At 40.9% G+C, this 12,893-nt stretch overlaps 1 protein-coding gene across 6 annotated transcripts in view; it reads left to right on the forward strand.

The window, feature by feature from the left end:
* The first annotated feature begins 491 nt into the window (after window positions 1-491).
* The window catches only part of ANKRD12 (ankyrin repeat domain 12), a 98,389-nt gene continuing 85,987 nt past the window's right edge, over window positions 492-12,893 (forward strand). For 4 of the 6 annotated variants that reach the window (XM_024984609.2, XM_024984610.2, XM_059881045.1 and 1 more), the window contains exon 1: window positions 492-805. The gene's annotated coding sequence lies outside the window, so the exon portion shown is untranslated. Of the gene's footprint in view, window positions 806-1,059; window positions 1,260-12,893 lie in introns of those variants that run through there. The other 2 variants (XM_002697744.7, XM_002697743.6) reach the window with 1 other exon arrangement.

Here is a 12,893-nt window from a genome sequence, read left to right on the forward strand (position 1 = left end):
CCGCCGGCCGGGCGGACACCCGCCTCCGCCTCCAGCCCGGGGCGCAGCGTCGGTCTCCCGGGTCCCAGCTGGCAAACTCGTCCGCCCGCCCCCGCAAAAAATAACGTGTGAATACCCTACGTAGACAGAGCCTCTTCTTCCTCGTCGCCGCCGCCATTTCCAGAAGTTTCCAGTCAAGCCACGGTGGTGGCCACTGCACAAGGCGAGGCGGCGCCTGCGCTACTCCCTCGCTCTCTCAGCCCCTGCCTTCTGGGGTCGGAGCCGGCGGAGGGGAGACGGCGACGTGGGGCTCCCGCCGACCCCACTGCCCTGCGTCCACTTGGTACGCCCCGGCCCCCGCCCCCGGCTCGGGAAGCTTCTCCCGGCGCCTCTAGAGCGGCGGGCCGCGGGCGGGGCGGGCGGACGGAAGGGGCGGCGGGCCGGGGGCGGGGCGCTCACGCTGCCCTGCCCGTCCCGTGCCCGCGCGTCACGTGCCCGCGCCGCGGCCAATCGCCGGGCGGCGCCGTCCTGGGAGCGAGCAGGCTGTGGTGAGGGACGGCGGAGACCGGAGATGTTTTCGAGCCCGGCCTCGGCGGCGTTCGCGGCGGTTGCGGCGGCGGTGGCGGAGAGCACGACAGCGACGGCGGCGCCGAGGCCTTCGTCCCGGGGGTAGACCCTCCCGCGCCGGCCGTGCCTGGGGTCCGTGCGGGCGAGGGGGGCGTGGCGACAGGCGAGGAGGAAGGAGGGGCGCGGTTTCGAGCCCCGGCCCCGGCGCCCGGGAGGAGCCCCTCAGTCGCGCCCGCTCCCGTCCCCTCCCCAGAACGAGGTAAGGACGCGCCCCGCCCCGCCGCGCTGACAGGACGGGCCGCCCGCCGGGAGCGCCGGGGCCGGGGCGCGGCGGGAGCCGCCGGGCGGGGACCGGGGGGGGCGGGGGCCGGGCGGGCGGCCGCGCCGCTCCCGGAACATGGCGGGGCCGCGGCGCGTGTGCGAGCGGGCGGGCGGGGAGCGGGTGTGCGCGGCCGGGGGCGCCGCCGGAGCGGAGCGGAGCGGGGCGGGGCGGAGCGGGGGCGCGCCTAGTCTGAGCCGCGGGGACCGAATGAGGCCGGGAGGGCGGCGCGGGTGAGCGGGGCCGGCGCTCGCGGACCCGCGGGCCGCCGGGCTCTCGGAGCTCGTTCGAGGGTAACCCGCCGTGACGCATCCTCGAGGATCCCAAAGCGTTGAATAAACGGTTGTACAAAGAGGTCACCGGAGCCCAGCTGACAGCTGTTTTAATAATAACAGTAAGAAACAGTTTGGGACGGGAAGTTGACACTTTTAAACCCGTTGAAGCCGTGGGGAACGCTTCAAGCGACGTAGTGGTCGAGAGTGTGGTGTCCACCGGACGCCCGCGGCCAACCCGATGCCGGGGATTCAGACCCCGGCATCCGCAACGCTTCGGAAAATCCTCTGATCCTGAAGTTGACCTGAACCTGTGTTCTCAGTCGTGTGTCCTTTTTTATTTTAAAACGGTTTATGTGAATTATGGAAGAAGGCAAACTGGTGAAATAGCTATTTTAAAATAAATTGACTGCTGATTAAAAACATATGCTCGTGTAGGCTCTTAAAAATCTTGGGCACTGATCTGTTTCAGTTTCTTCAATCGTTATACAAAGGCTTTCCTGGAGATTAGCTCAGAACTGGCAGAACATACGCTATATTGGTGCCAAGAGGCTTAAAAAACAAAATGAGATAGTGCCGACTGTGTAAGATCAAGTCGTTATATTAACTAAGCTTGTTGGGGAAAGTCTTTAATTTGGGCTAAACGCAAAAACCTGTAAACATTTGAAATGTTTCCTAGGCAAGAGGGGGAAGGTTTACTAAAAAATTTTTTATAGTTAACACAAGCTCTAACAATTTCTAAAGGTCTGCGAACGGTTGAGTAAGTAGGGTCAAGATTAACTATTCAAGATATGTATTCTATTTTAAGGACAGACAAGGTGTTAAAATGAAGTAAAACCTAATTAGTAGTCATGAAAGGAAAAGAGAAAGAGGCCTATAATGGTCATAAGCGCTCTGGTTTCCATAGTTGTTGTTAAGATGGTTTTATGAACAGGCAAAGCTGGGAAAGTGGAAATCCCATGGGTGTGTATTCCATGAAGACTGAGGAAGAGTAAGAAAAAAATACTTAGATGAGGAAAGAACTTAATAGGTGGAAGTATGTTGTGCAGTCTTTGACTTTAGTTCCCTGATAATGTGAAGGGGAGAAAAGCTTGAATTTTGTTTGGCGATAAGTACCTAACTGGTGGAATGAATTTAAATGGAAGATGTTTTTATCAAAATGCTTGTATATTACTTTTTTTTTTTCGGTATAGAAGTTGCTGAAACATGTACCTGATACTCTTTGAGGGATATTTGGAAAACTCTTCATTGGAAAAGAGGTTTTTATTCTAGGGAATAAAAATAATTTAAAAAATTTTCAGTTTTTTGGTACTAGTTGACTAGTGGTTAAATTTTCTTTAAACCATTCTTATATTTTAAGAGCATCAGATCAGATCAGATCAGTCGCTCAGTCGTGTCCGACTCTGCGACCCCATGAATCGCAGCACGAGCATGGTTTCAGTCTAAAGAGAGAATGATTAGTGATATTTAATTTCCATTGTAGTCTAGAAAAGATTTAGACAGCTTTCTGTATATAAACTTGATGCTACTGAAGCAGCATCTATCAGATGGGTGTGAAGAATTTATCCAGTAATTGCCATACGTTGCTTAATAGCTAATGACACCACTTTCTGACTTGGAACTCATTGCTAAAGCTGACATCAACATGTATTTGTAAAATGCTGGTACTCTTAAAGGGTACAGTCTAGAGATTTATCCTTAGAACTGGAAGGGACTTCAAATTTTCTAATCCGTTTACCTCACTTTACAGATGAAAAAATAAAGGCCTGATAAGGGGAAATGACTTCCCCAACTCAGCACAGCTAATAATTAAATGTCTGTGGTTTGGCCTAGAGATTTCTTTTTGTGAAGGTGCTAATTTGCTGCTTTCTTTTAAGAAGTAGCTTTATGGAATAGTGGAAAGAACAGGGGAAATATAAGTGAGAGGACTGGGGTTTAAATTCTTGATTTGTCACTTCCTAACTGGTTTTTGACAAATCATATTAATTTTCAGAGCCTTGCATTTGTAATTTGCAACAAAACAAAACCTTTTGTTACATAATTTACAGCATTTTTGATGGCCCAATATGATTATATATGGAAAGCACATTATATTGTATAAGCTTTTATGCATATAAAAAGTGGTGATATTTTTAGAATAACAGTTCTCTACTGTATTATCTGAGGTGTCTAGATCCCTAGGTTTTTGCTTAGTCTTACCTTCCGTGTTTTGAGCACCTGCTGTTTTACAGATTATAACTCCCTGTAGATACATTTTCTGATCCCTGCTTAGTTCTAATCTTAGTAAAGCCTCTTATGAACATTTTAAATATTGTGGTTGTTAGAGTCTGACTTCCTCTGGAGAATATGAAGTTTCTTCATATAGCATTTGAAAACATTCTCATATACACTCATGCATGCACAGTCTGTTTCTTTAACAGACAGTGACTTTTAAAAAGTAACAGTTAAAGTATCTTAGTAACAATGTTAATTTTTTGCTAGTTTCGAGATATATAACAACAGGAGATGTAATTTCCTTTGTAAACTCAGCTTTTGAGTAGTTCATGTTAAGGTTATCTTGTAGATCTAAAATAAAATATACCCTGTAGGAATGTTAGGACTAAGTGTTGACTTTTGCTGTTAGGTTTAGAGACCTTTCCTTTTAGTGCTTTACATTGATAATACTGAGAGTCAGAACATCAGTACTGTAGTGTAATGGCGTTACATGGATTATTTGTAACTTTGAATCTAAAGGTTATGATAAACATTGTTGAGCATTTAGAATCTTCAGTTTTTAAGTGAACTATTTCAGATAATTTTCATAACAAACCCGTAAAACAGATACTACGGCTGAGAAAAATGAGGCTTTGAACTGTTATGTGGTGTGCAGATATTCACAGACCCAAAAAAGTGACAGACTGTGCTGTCCTCATTCTTAACCATTTCTCTTTTCTACCTCTAATTAAGAGTGCTTAGCTGATTTTGAGAAGTTTTAAGGCAGTGTTTCTTAAGTTTCTGACTTTGTGAAAAATTTGTGGAGCCAGCATTCTACCTTCACAAAGAATTGTGGAAGGTAGGCCAGCAAGCCTTTTCATGAGATGTTGATATAGTTGTCTTTTTTTTTTTTTTTTACATTAGTTGTCAGAAGCAAATTAGTCTCACCAGCTACCGAAGGACTACAGTTGTTAACAGCTTTTTAAGAACTGTTCTAACAGACTCCACCTTGATATTAATGTTCATTGTTAAAAGGGAATATACTTTATTTTTTTTAAGCTCTTTATTTTGTACTGGGGGTATAGCTGATTAACAATGTTGTGATGGTTTCAGGTGAACTGGGACTCAGCCATTCATATACATGTACCCATTCTGCCTCAAACTCCCCTCCCATCCAGGCTGTCGCATAGCATTGAGCAGCAGTAGGTTCTTGTTGGTTATCCATTTTAAATATAGCAGTATATACATGTCCATCCCAAACTCCCTAACTGTCCCTTCAGCCCAGCAGCCATAAGTTCATGCTCTGTCTCTGTTTCGTAAGTTCGTTTGCATCATTTCTTTTTAGATTCCACGTGTAAGGGCTGTCATATGGTACTCCTCCTCCTTTGACTTGCTTCAATATGACACTCTCTAGGTCCATCCATGTTCCTGTAAATGGCATTATTTTACTCTCTTTACTTATTATTAATGAGTAATATTTCATTAAGTATCTGTATCATGGCTTCTTCATCCATTCCTCTGTCAGTGGGCATTTAGGTTGCTTCCATGTCTTGACTTTGTAAACAGTGTTGCAAATGAATATTGAGGTGCATGTATCCTTTCAGATCATAAAGAAACATACTTAAAACAAAAGAGTGAAGGAGAAAGATAACTAACCAGACTCATTTAGGACTTTTATAAAGGAATAGAGTCAGAAAGGGTAAATAGGAGTTGTCTAGGTTAGAAGTGGAACCCTCCACAGAAATACTTCCAAGTTGAGGTTAAAAAAAAAGATAAATTATGAAGCTAAGTTACACAATCATTTCTTTGGCATTTAAAAATTGTGTCTCTTTGGCTGATCGCTTAATATTTGTTTATTGCACTAAAATTGTTTCGAAATATGTAGTTGCTTACACTTCTGCGTATCAGTTTGCATTTGGGCCACAATTGGGGAAAATACCACAAATATTAGTGATTAAATACCATATTCTTAAACTCCCTTATTGCTTAAAAGTGTTGTGAGAGTCCTGTAGCTTCTTACATTTCAGACTGTTGTTCTTCCTAAATAGGAGTTTTGTTGGCATTCTGACTTAGAAAACTAAAACCATGCGTACGTGGGTCTTTCTTCCTAGAAATAGATATATAAATTCACGGTAAAAGATAATAGTATGTAAAAAATTATATCCTCAGTAGTTTATGAAGTATTTTTACGTCAGATCTCTTGAATTTCACTATTCTTGAGATCATCAAAATGTCTGCTAATCTGATGATATTGAACCATGGATAGGATCCAGGTTAAAATTTTCTGGAGTAATGCTAGACTGCTTTATGAAAGAGAAGTATTAGCAAATCTAAAGGAAGAGGAAAGAGGCACCTACTTTTATTTTCTCTTCTACCAAAGCCACATTGTACACAGCTTTCTTTCCTTTCTGTTCTACCACTTCTGAAGCTTTAACGAACAGGGTAGAAGTAAATACTAAAAACATTCTTTATAGCAATTTACTAATCAGTGATGGTGGTTAATGATGCCAGGTAGTTGAGAATATTTTTAATTTATAAAATATTTCCTACCATAATTTGCCCAAAAATATTGTAACGAGGAATAAAGCTTTGGTTTATATTCTCATATTGTGTACTAAACTCTTGCAACCTCTAAGTTAAAATAAGTCCTTTTTACCAGAGTTTAATTTTGACTATTTGGAAGTTACTTGTTGATCAAAGAAAAGAACTTTTATTGCGCTTTTGTACTGTTACTTTCACATGTGTTATTTTAATATATGATGAGAGTAATTTTATATATCTAGTTATGAAAATGGAGAAGGCAATGGCAACCCACTCCAGTACTCTTGCCTGGAAAATCCCATGGACGGAGGAGCCTGGTAGGCTGCAGTCCATGGGGTCGCTAAGAGTCTTGACTTCACTTTTACTTTTCACTTTCATGCTTTGGAGAAGGAAATGGCAACCCACTCCAGTGTTCTTGCCTGGAGAATCCCAGGGACGGGGGAGCCTAGTGGGCTGCTGTCTCTGGGGTCGCACAGAGTTGGACACGACTGAAGCGACTTAGCAGCAGCAGTTACGAAAAAGACTTCAGAAAGTTGTCACTGGAATATCTCCAACTCCAGACACTATTACTCAAGAACTAACTTGAAATTTATGTTATATAAATGTTCATGTATTATTTTGAGAATTATTTTTTCTTAAAGTTTGTGAAAGTGTTAGTTGCTCAGTCGTGTCCGACTCTGCAATCCCGTGGACTGTAGCCTGCCAGGCTCCCCTGTCCTTGGGATTCTCCAGCAAGAATACTGCAGTGAGTCACCATTTCCTTCTCCAGGGGATCTTTTCGACCCAGGGATCGAACCTGGGTCTCCCACATTGCAGGCAGATTCTTTACTGTCTGAGCCACTAGGGAAGCCTAATTTTTTTTTTAAGATCAGTCCAATTTGTTTGAAGATTTTTATTTATTTTTTAATTTTTATTTTTAAAATATAAATTTATTTATTTTAATTGGAGGCTAATTACTTTACAATATTGTATAGGTTTTGCCATACATCAACATGAATCCGCCATGGGTGTACACGTGTTCCCCATCCTGAACCCCCCTTCCACCTCCCTCCCCATACCATCCATCTGGGTCATCCTAGTGCACCAGCCCCAAGCATCCTGTATTATGCATCGAACCTGAACTGGTGATTTGTTTCACATATGATATTATACATGTTTCAACGCCATTCTCCCAAATCATCCCACCCTCGCCCTCTCCCACAGAGTCCGAAAGACTGTTCTATACATCTGTGTCTCTTTTGCTGTCTTGCATACAGGGTTATCGTTACCATCTTTCTAAATTCCATATATATGCGTTAGTATACTGTATTGGTGTTTTTCTTTCTGGCTTACTTCACTCTGTATAATAGGCTCCAGTTTCATCCACCTTGTTAGAACTGATTCAAATGTATTCTTTTTAATGACTGAGTAATACTCCATTGTGTATATTTACCACAGCTTTCTTATCCATTCATCTGCTGATGGACATCTAGGTTGCTTCCATGTCCTGGCTATTATAAACAGTGCTGCGATAACTTTGGGGTACACGTGTCTCTTTCAATTCTGGTTTCCTCAGTGTGTATGCCCAGCAGTGGGATTGCTGGGTCATATGGCAGTTCTATTTCCAGTTTTTTTTTTAAGGAATCTCCACACACTTCTCCATAGTGGCTATACTAGTTTGCATTCCCACCAACAGTGTAATAGGGTTCTCTTTTCTCCACCCCCTCTCCAGCATTTATTGCTTGTAGACTTTTGGATCGCAGCCATTCTGACTGGCGTGAAATGGTACCTCATTGTGGTTTTGATTTGCATTTCTCTGATAATGAGTGATGTTGAGCATCTTTTCATGTGTTTGTTAGCCATCTGTATATCTTCTTTGAAGAAATGTCTGTTTAGTTCTTTGGCCCAGTTTTTGATTGGGTCGTTTATTTTTCTGGAATTGAGCTGCAGGAGTTGCTTGTATATTTTTGAGATTAGTTGTTCATCAGTTGCTTCATTTGCTATTATTTTCTCCCATTCTGAAGGCTGTCTTTTCATCTTGCTTATAGTTTCCTTTGTTGTGCAGAAGCTTTTAATTTTGATTGGGTCCCGTTTATTTTTGCTTTTATTTCCAATATTCTGGGAGGTGGGTCATAGAAGATCCTGGTGTGATTTATGTCGGAGAGTGTTTTGCCTACATTCTCCTCTAGGAGTTTTATAGTTTATGGTCTTACATTTAGATCTTTAATCCATTTTGAGTTTACTTTTGTGTATGGTGTTAGAAAGTGTTCTAGTTTCATTCTTTTTACAAGTGGTTGACCAGTTTTCCCAGCACCACTTGTTAAAGAGATTGTCTTTTCTCCATTGTATATTCTTGCCTCCTTTGTCAAAGATAAGGTGTCCATAGGTGCGTGGATTTATCTCTGGGCTTTCTGTTTTGTTCCATTGATCTATATTTCTGTCCTTGTGCCAGTACCATACGGTCTTGATGACTGTGGCTTTGTAGTAGAGCCTGAAGTCAGGCAGGTTGATTCCTCCAGTTCCATTCTTCTTTCTCAAGATTGTTTTGGCTATTCGAGGTTTTTGTATTTCCATACAAATTGTGAAATTATTTGTTCTAGCTCTGTGAAAAATACTGTTGGTAGCTTGATAGGGATTGCATAGAATCTATAGATTGCTTTGGGTAGTATACTCATTTTCACTATATTGATTCTTCCAATCCATAACACGGTATATTTCTCCATCTATTAGTGTCCTCTTTGATTTCTTTCACCAATGTATTATAGTTTTCTATATATTGGTCTTTAGTTTCTTTAGGTAGGTATAGTCCTAAGTATTTTATTCTTTTCGTTGCAATGGTGAATGGAATTGTTTCCTTAATTTTTCTCTTTTCTCATTATTAGTGTATAGGAATGCAAGGGATTTCTGTGTGTTGATTTTATATCCTGCAACTTTACTATATTCATTGATTAGCTCTACTAATTTTCTGGTGGAGTCTTTAGGGTTTTCTATGTAGAGGATCACGTCATCTGTTTGCAGATTTTTAGTTGAGGTGATCACCCAGCAGTGGTTATTCACCCTTCAGAAATTATCCCTGTCTTACAGGGTTCATAAAAACATCTCAAGAATGAAGATGAGTGTTCTCTTTAGGCTGCAGTCAAACAGGACCAAAAAATACTTCTTTACCTTCTATTAGTCCTCACACTATTGAAAGTAAACAGGAATGTGTAACAGCAAAGGGGCTCACTCACTGTTCCTTTCCAGTACACTTTCCCCCTCCTTAGCTCCTCCTCCCCCTTCAGGTGCTATTGTTCAGCAGCTTTGCAATATCCAGTGAAAATAAATCTGTCCCTATCTGTTGTTGGTTAACATTAATATTTGTGTCCTTCCATTTAAATTATCTAACCGCTTTCTTGTTATCCAAGACTTTCATCTTTAAATGTGGTGTGAATGGATTTGGTTTTAGCTACAGGAATTTGATCATTAGCTAATAACATGGAGAAATAATCATTTGCCCTTTCTCTTCTGTGAATTGATACTTCATATCCCTTGGTCAGAGGTATAGTTACAAACATCCTGTGACTGATAATGGGCTGTCCTCATAAATTCTCAATCACTCTGTTGTTATTGAAAGTTGGTAGGTCATGTCCAGCTCTTTGTGACCCCATGGACTGCTGCACTCTAGGTTCCTCTGTCCTTCACTGTTGACTAGAATTTGGTGAGTCATGTCCACTGAGTCTGTCTAACCATCTGACCATCTCATTCTCTGTCTCTGCCTTCTCCTTCTGCCCTCAATCTTTCCCAGCATCAGGGTCTTTCCCTATGCATCAGTTTTTTGCATCAGGTGGCCAAAGATGCTTCAGCATCAGTCCTTCCAATGGATATTTAGTGTTGATTTCCTTTAGGATTGACTGGTTTGATCTTGGAGTCCAAGGAACTCTCAAGAGTCTTCTCCAGCACCACAATTCAAAAGCATCAATTCTTCGGTGCTCAGCCCTCTTTATGGTCCGACTGTCACATCCATTCGTGACTACTGGAAAAAACATAGCTTTGAGTCTAGACCTTTGTTGGCAAAGTGATGTATTTACTTCTTAATACACTGTCTTGCTCCTTCCAAAGAGGAAGCGTCTTTTAATTTCATGGCTGCACTCACTGTCTGCAGTGATTTTGGAGCCCAAGAAAATAATATCTGTTATTGCTTCTACTTTTTTCCCTTCTGTTCACATGCCCTTTTGAAGTTTGTTTTCATTGTACAGATGAGTTTAAATCAGTGATTGTCTTGCTCCTTTAAAAAATTATACCTTCAAAGAAGTTGATATTATTAAGAGAAAAAAAAGATGAAATGATATATAACATTTGAGCCTTTGTGGGGAAAATAATTATTTTGTATTATGAATTTTTACAAGGAAAGTTCTTGAATGATTCAGTTTGACAATGTGACAGACTATCTCTGGATATTGAATATGAATTTATTTTTCTGTATTTTCAAGCTTTGCCACAGTGAGCAAGTATTATGGATATAATCAAGGTTTTAAACAGTGCATGCTTAATTAACACCTTTTATTTTTTTATATTTGTTTGTTTTGGCTGTGTCGGGTCTTAGTTGTGGCACATGGGCTTAGTTGCCCTGCCTCGTGTGGGATCTTAGTTCCCCAACCAGGGATGGAACCTGTATCCCCTGCATTGGAAGGCAGATTCTTAAGCACTGGACCACCAAGGAAGACCCAACAAATTTTAAATAAATGTTTTTATGAACAGTATTGCGTTTAGCGTTGTTGAGGCAGGAATTTAATATGATCTTCACTGATATTTTTCTGTAGTGTTTTTTTTTTTTTAAGAATTTACGCTGAATATTTTAATATGATCTTTGCTGTAGTGTTTTGTTTTTTTTAGAATTTACACTGAATATGTGAAATAGGGGACAGTGTTCTTTAATCATGCAAATGCTTTCTAGTTGGTGTAGAATGGAACACAGTGAGCCCTCAAGGACATGGATTGTGTCTGTCTTGTTCACTGTTGTACCCCAGATTCCATCACATTCTAAGGGATCACCCCAGTGCTAATGTCAGGTGAATGGCCTGACTGGTGTAAGAGGATGAATTGGGACTAAAGGAAAGAAAATGGGTAGCAGATGAAAAAGGTTGTGATTGCGAGGAAGAGGGGCTTGATAAAAACAAATTTCCAATATGGGGAATAATATAACACAGGTTTTCTTGGAAAATAATTCAAGAGGTTGTATAGAATTCATATAGCAGATAAGAAGATCATTGAAAAAGTGCTTAGATATTAAGGTTTTAGGTACCATTGCTAAGCATATATCTGAAGAAGACAGTTTATGCTTGTATGGAGCTTAAAATCTAGCTGGAAGAGATAATTACTTAAAACAAGGATCCATAATTACAGAGAGGCTCTGTAAACATCTGGAAGTTACATTGCAGATTTTTTAGTGGAAGGTCCTATGGCTTTCAGGCTTTGAGATGGGTCTGTCCAAAAAAGATGAAGAATCACTGAGTTGGAAATTTAAGTTCAGTTTTTGATGTAGAACTGTTACATTCTTAAATAGTCCTAAATTTATGTTTTTAGACTTAAAGGATATTTCTTCTTATAGATAAAGCTATTTAATATGGGCATCATCAGTGAGATTTGCTTTTTTACCCCCAGTTCATAATATTTACATTGTTATATTTCAGGAAATGCTTTATTTTAAAAATGAAACCAAATAGACATATACTCTTTGCCATTGGGGTTGGAGTTCCCACCATACCACCCTTTTCATGTCACATACTTAATGCTGTTAGACTGCAGGGAATTCACTGTGCTTTGTTCCCTCTGTACCACATTCCTCGTTACTCTTCCTCAGCATCCTTGGACAGGAAAGCAGTGTATGTCCTAAAATGACCTGACAAAAAAGAACTACCAATCATGCATACTATTATCCTAAGTCAACTTAGAGCACCTTTTAAATGACTCATATGCAGTTACCCTGAATTGTTGTTTTATTGCTGTCTAGTTGATATATAGTATCAGTCATGTTAGTTTCAGGTGTATAATACAGCCATTTGGTATTTTTATAGGTTATACTTCCTTTAAAGTTGGCAGTTGTCCTGAATTCTTGTGGGTAGTATTTTAAGTGGATTTATGTCGGAGAGTGTGCAGGACACAGAGGTGGTAGATCAGGACTAAAAGAAGGCCCAGACAATTCAGCCCTGGTGTGAAGTTGTGTGGAAGCTACAACTTTGGCTATAATTGAAGTAGTGTTAATCACCCACGTTATTGGTTGGGTCAGGGTGGGAATGGTGTGGTATGTAGATGAGAAATAATACTTTCATAAGTGTTGCTCTCTTGAGAGGGGTACTGACTTCAACTACCTCTAACACATAGAGATTTTGGGTGTAGATAAAGATGATTTTCAGGATTTCAGGCTTATATTGCAGAAGCTGTGATTATCGTAAAAACTATTCTAGGTTTTTATGCCATGCCTATTATTTCAAATCTCTTTATTTTTTTATGTGCCACTATTCAAACTATATGCAATTATCTAAACAGTTAAAAGTCCTTTCCTTTCATTTAAGGCTAAAATATGTACCTATCATTTTTAAAGAAAGCTGTAAAAATGAGTTAGAGTGTATTCAGAATTAAAGGGTGAATAGTACTGAGAATGGACCAGAGGCCTGATCTCTTGAGCAGATCAAGAGTTACTTGTCTTTTGAGGGGTGAAGTTAAAATACCAAAAATGTTTTTTATTTTCACATATTTCAGATAATTTAAAAGGTACAGAAAATAGCATAGTGTGCATATGGCACCTGTCTGCAGCCTTAGGAATTAAACATTTACAAGTTTAGTTGAAGGCCCCTGTATATCTTTGCCTGAGCCATATCCTTTCTTCCCCCAGCGAAGTCCTATCTCCCTCTTTGTGCAAACTTTTTCCAGCAGTGGCTCTACCCTTTCCCTGCTGCTACTGCTAAGTCACTTCAGTCCTGTCCGACTCTGTGCGACCCCAGAGACGGCAGCCCACCAGGCTCCCCCGTCCCTGGGATTCTCCAGGCAAGAACACTGGAGTGGGT

Source organism: Bos taurus, chromosome 24 (genome assembly GCF_002263795.3).
Source record: "Bos taurus isolate L1 Dominette 01449 registration number 42190680 breed Hereford chromosome 24, ARS-UCD2.0, whole genome shotgun sequence".
Lineage (NCBI taxonomy): Eukaryota > Metazoa > Chordata > Mammalia > Artiodactyla > Bovidae > Bos > Bos taurus.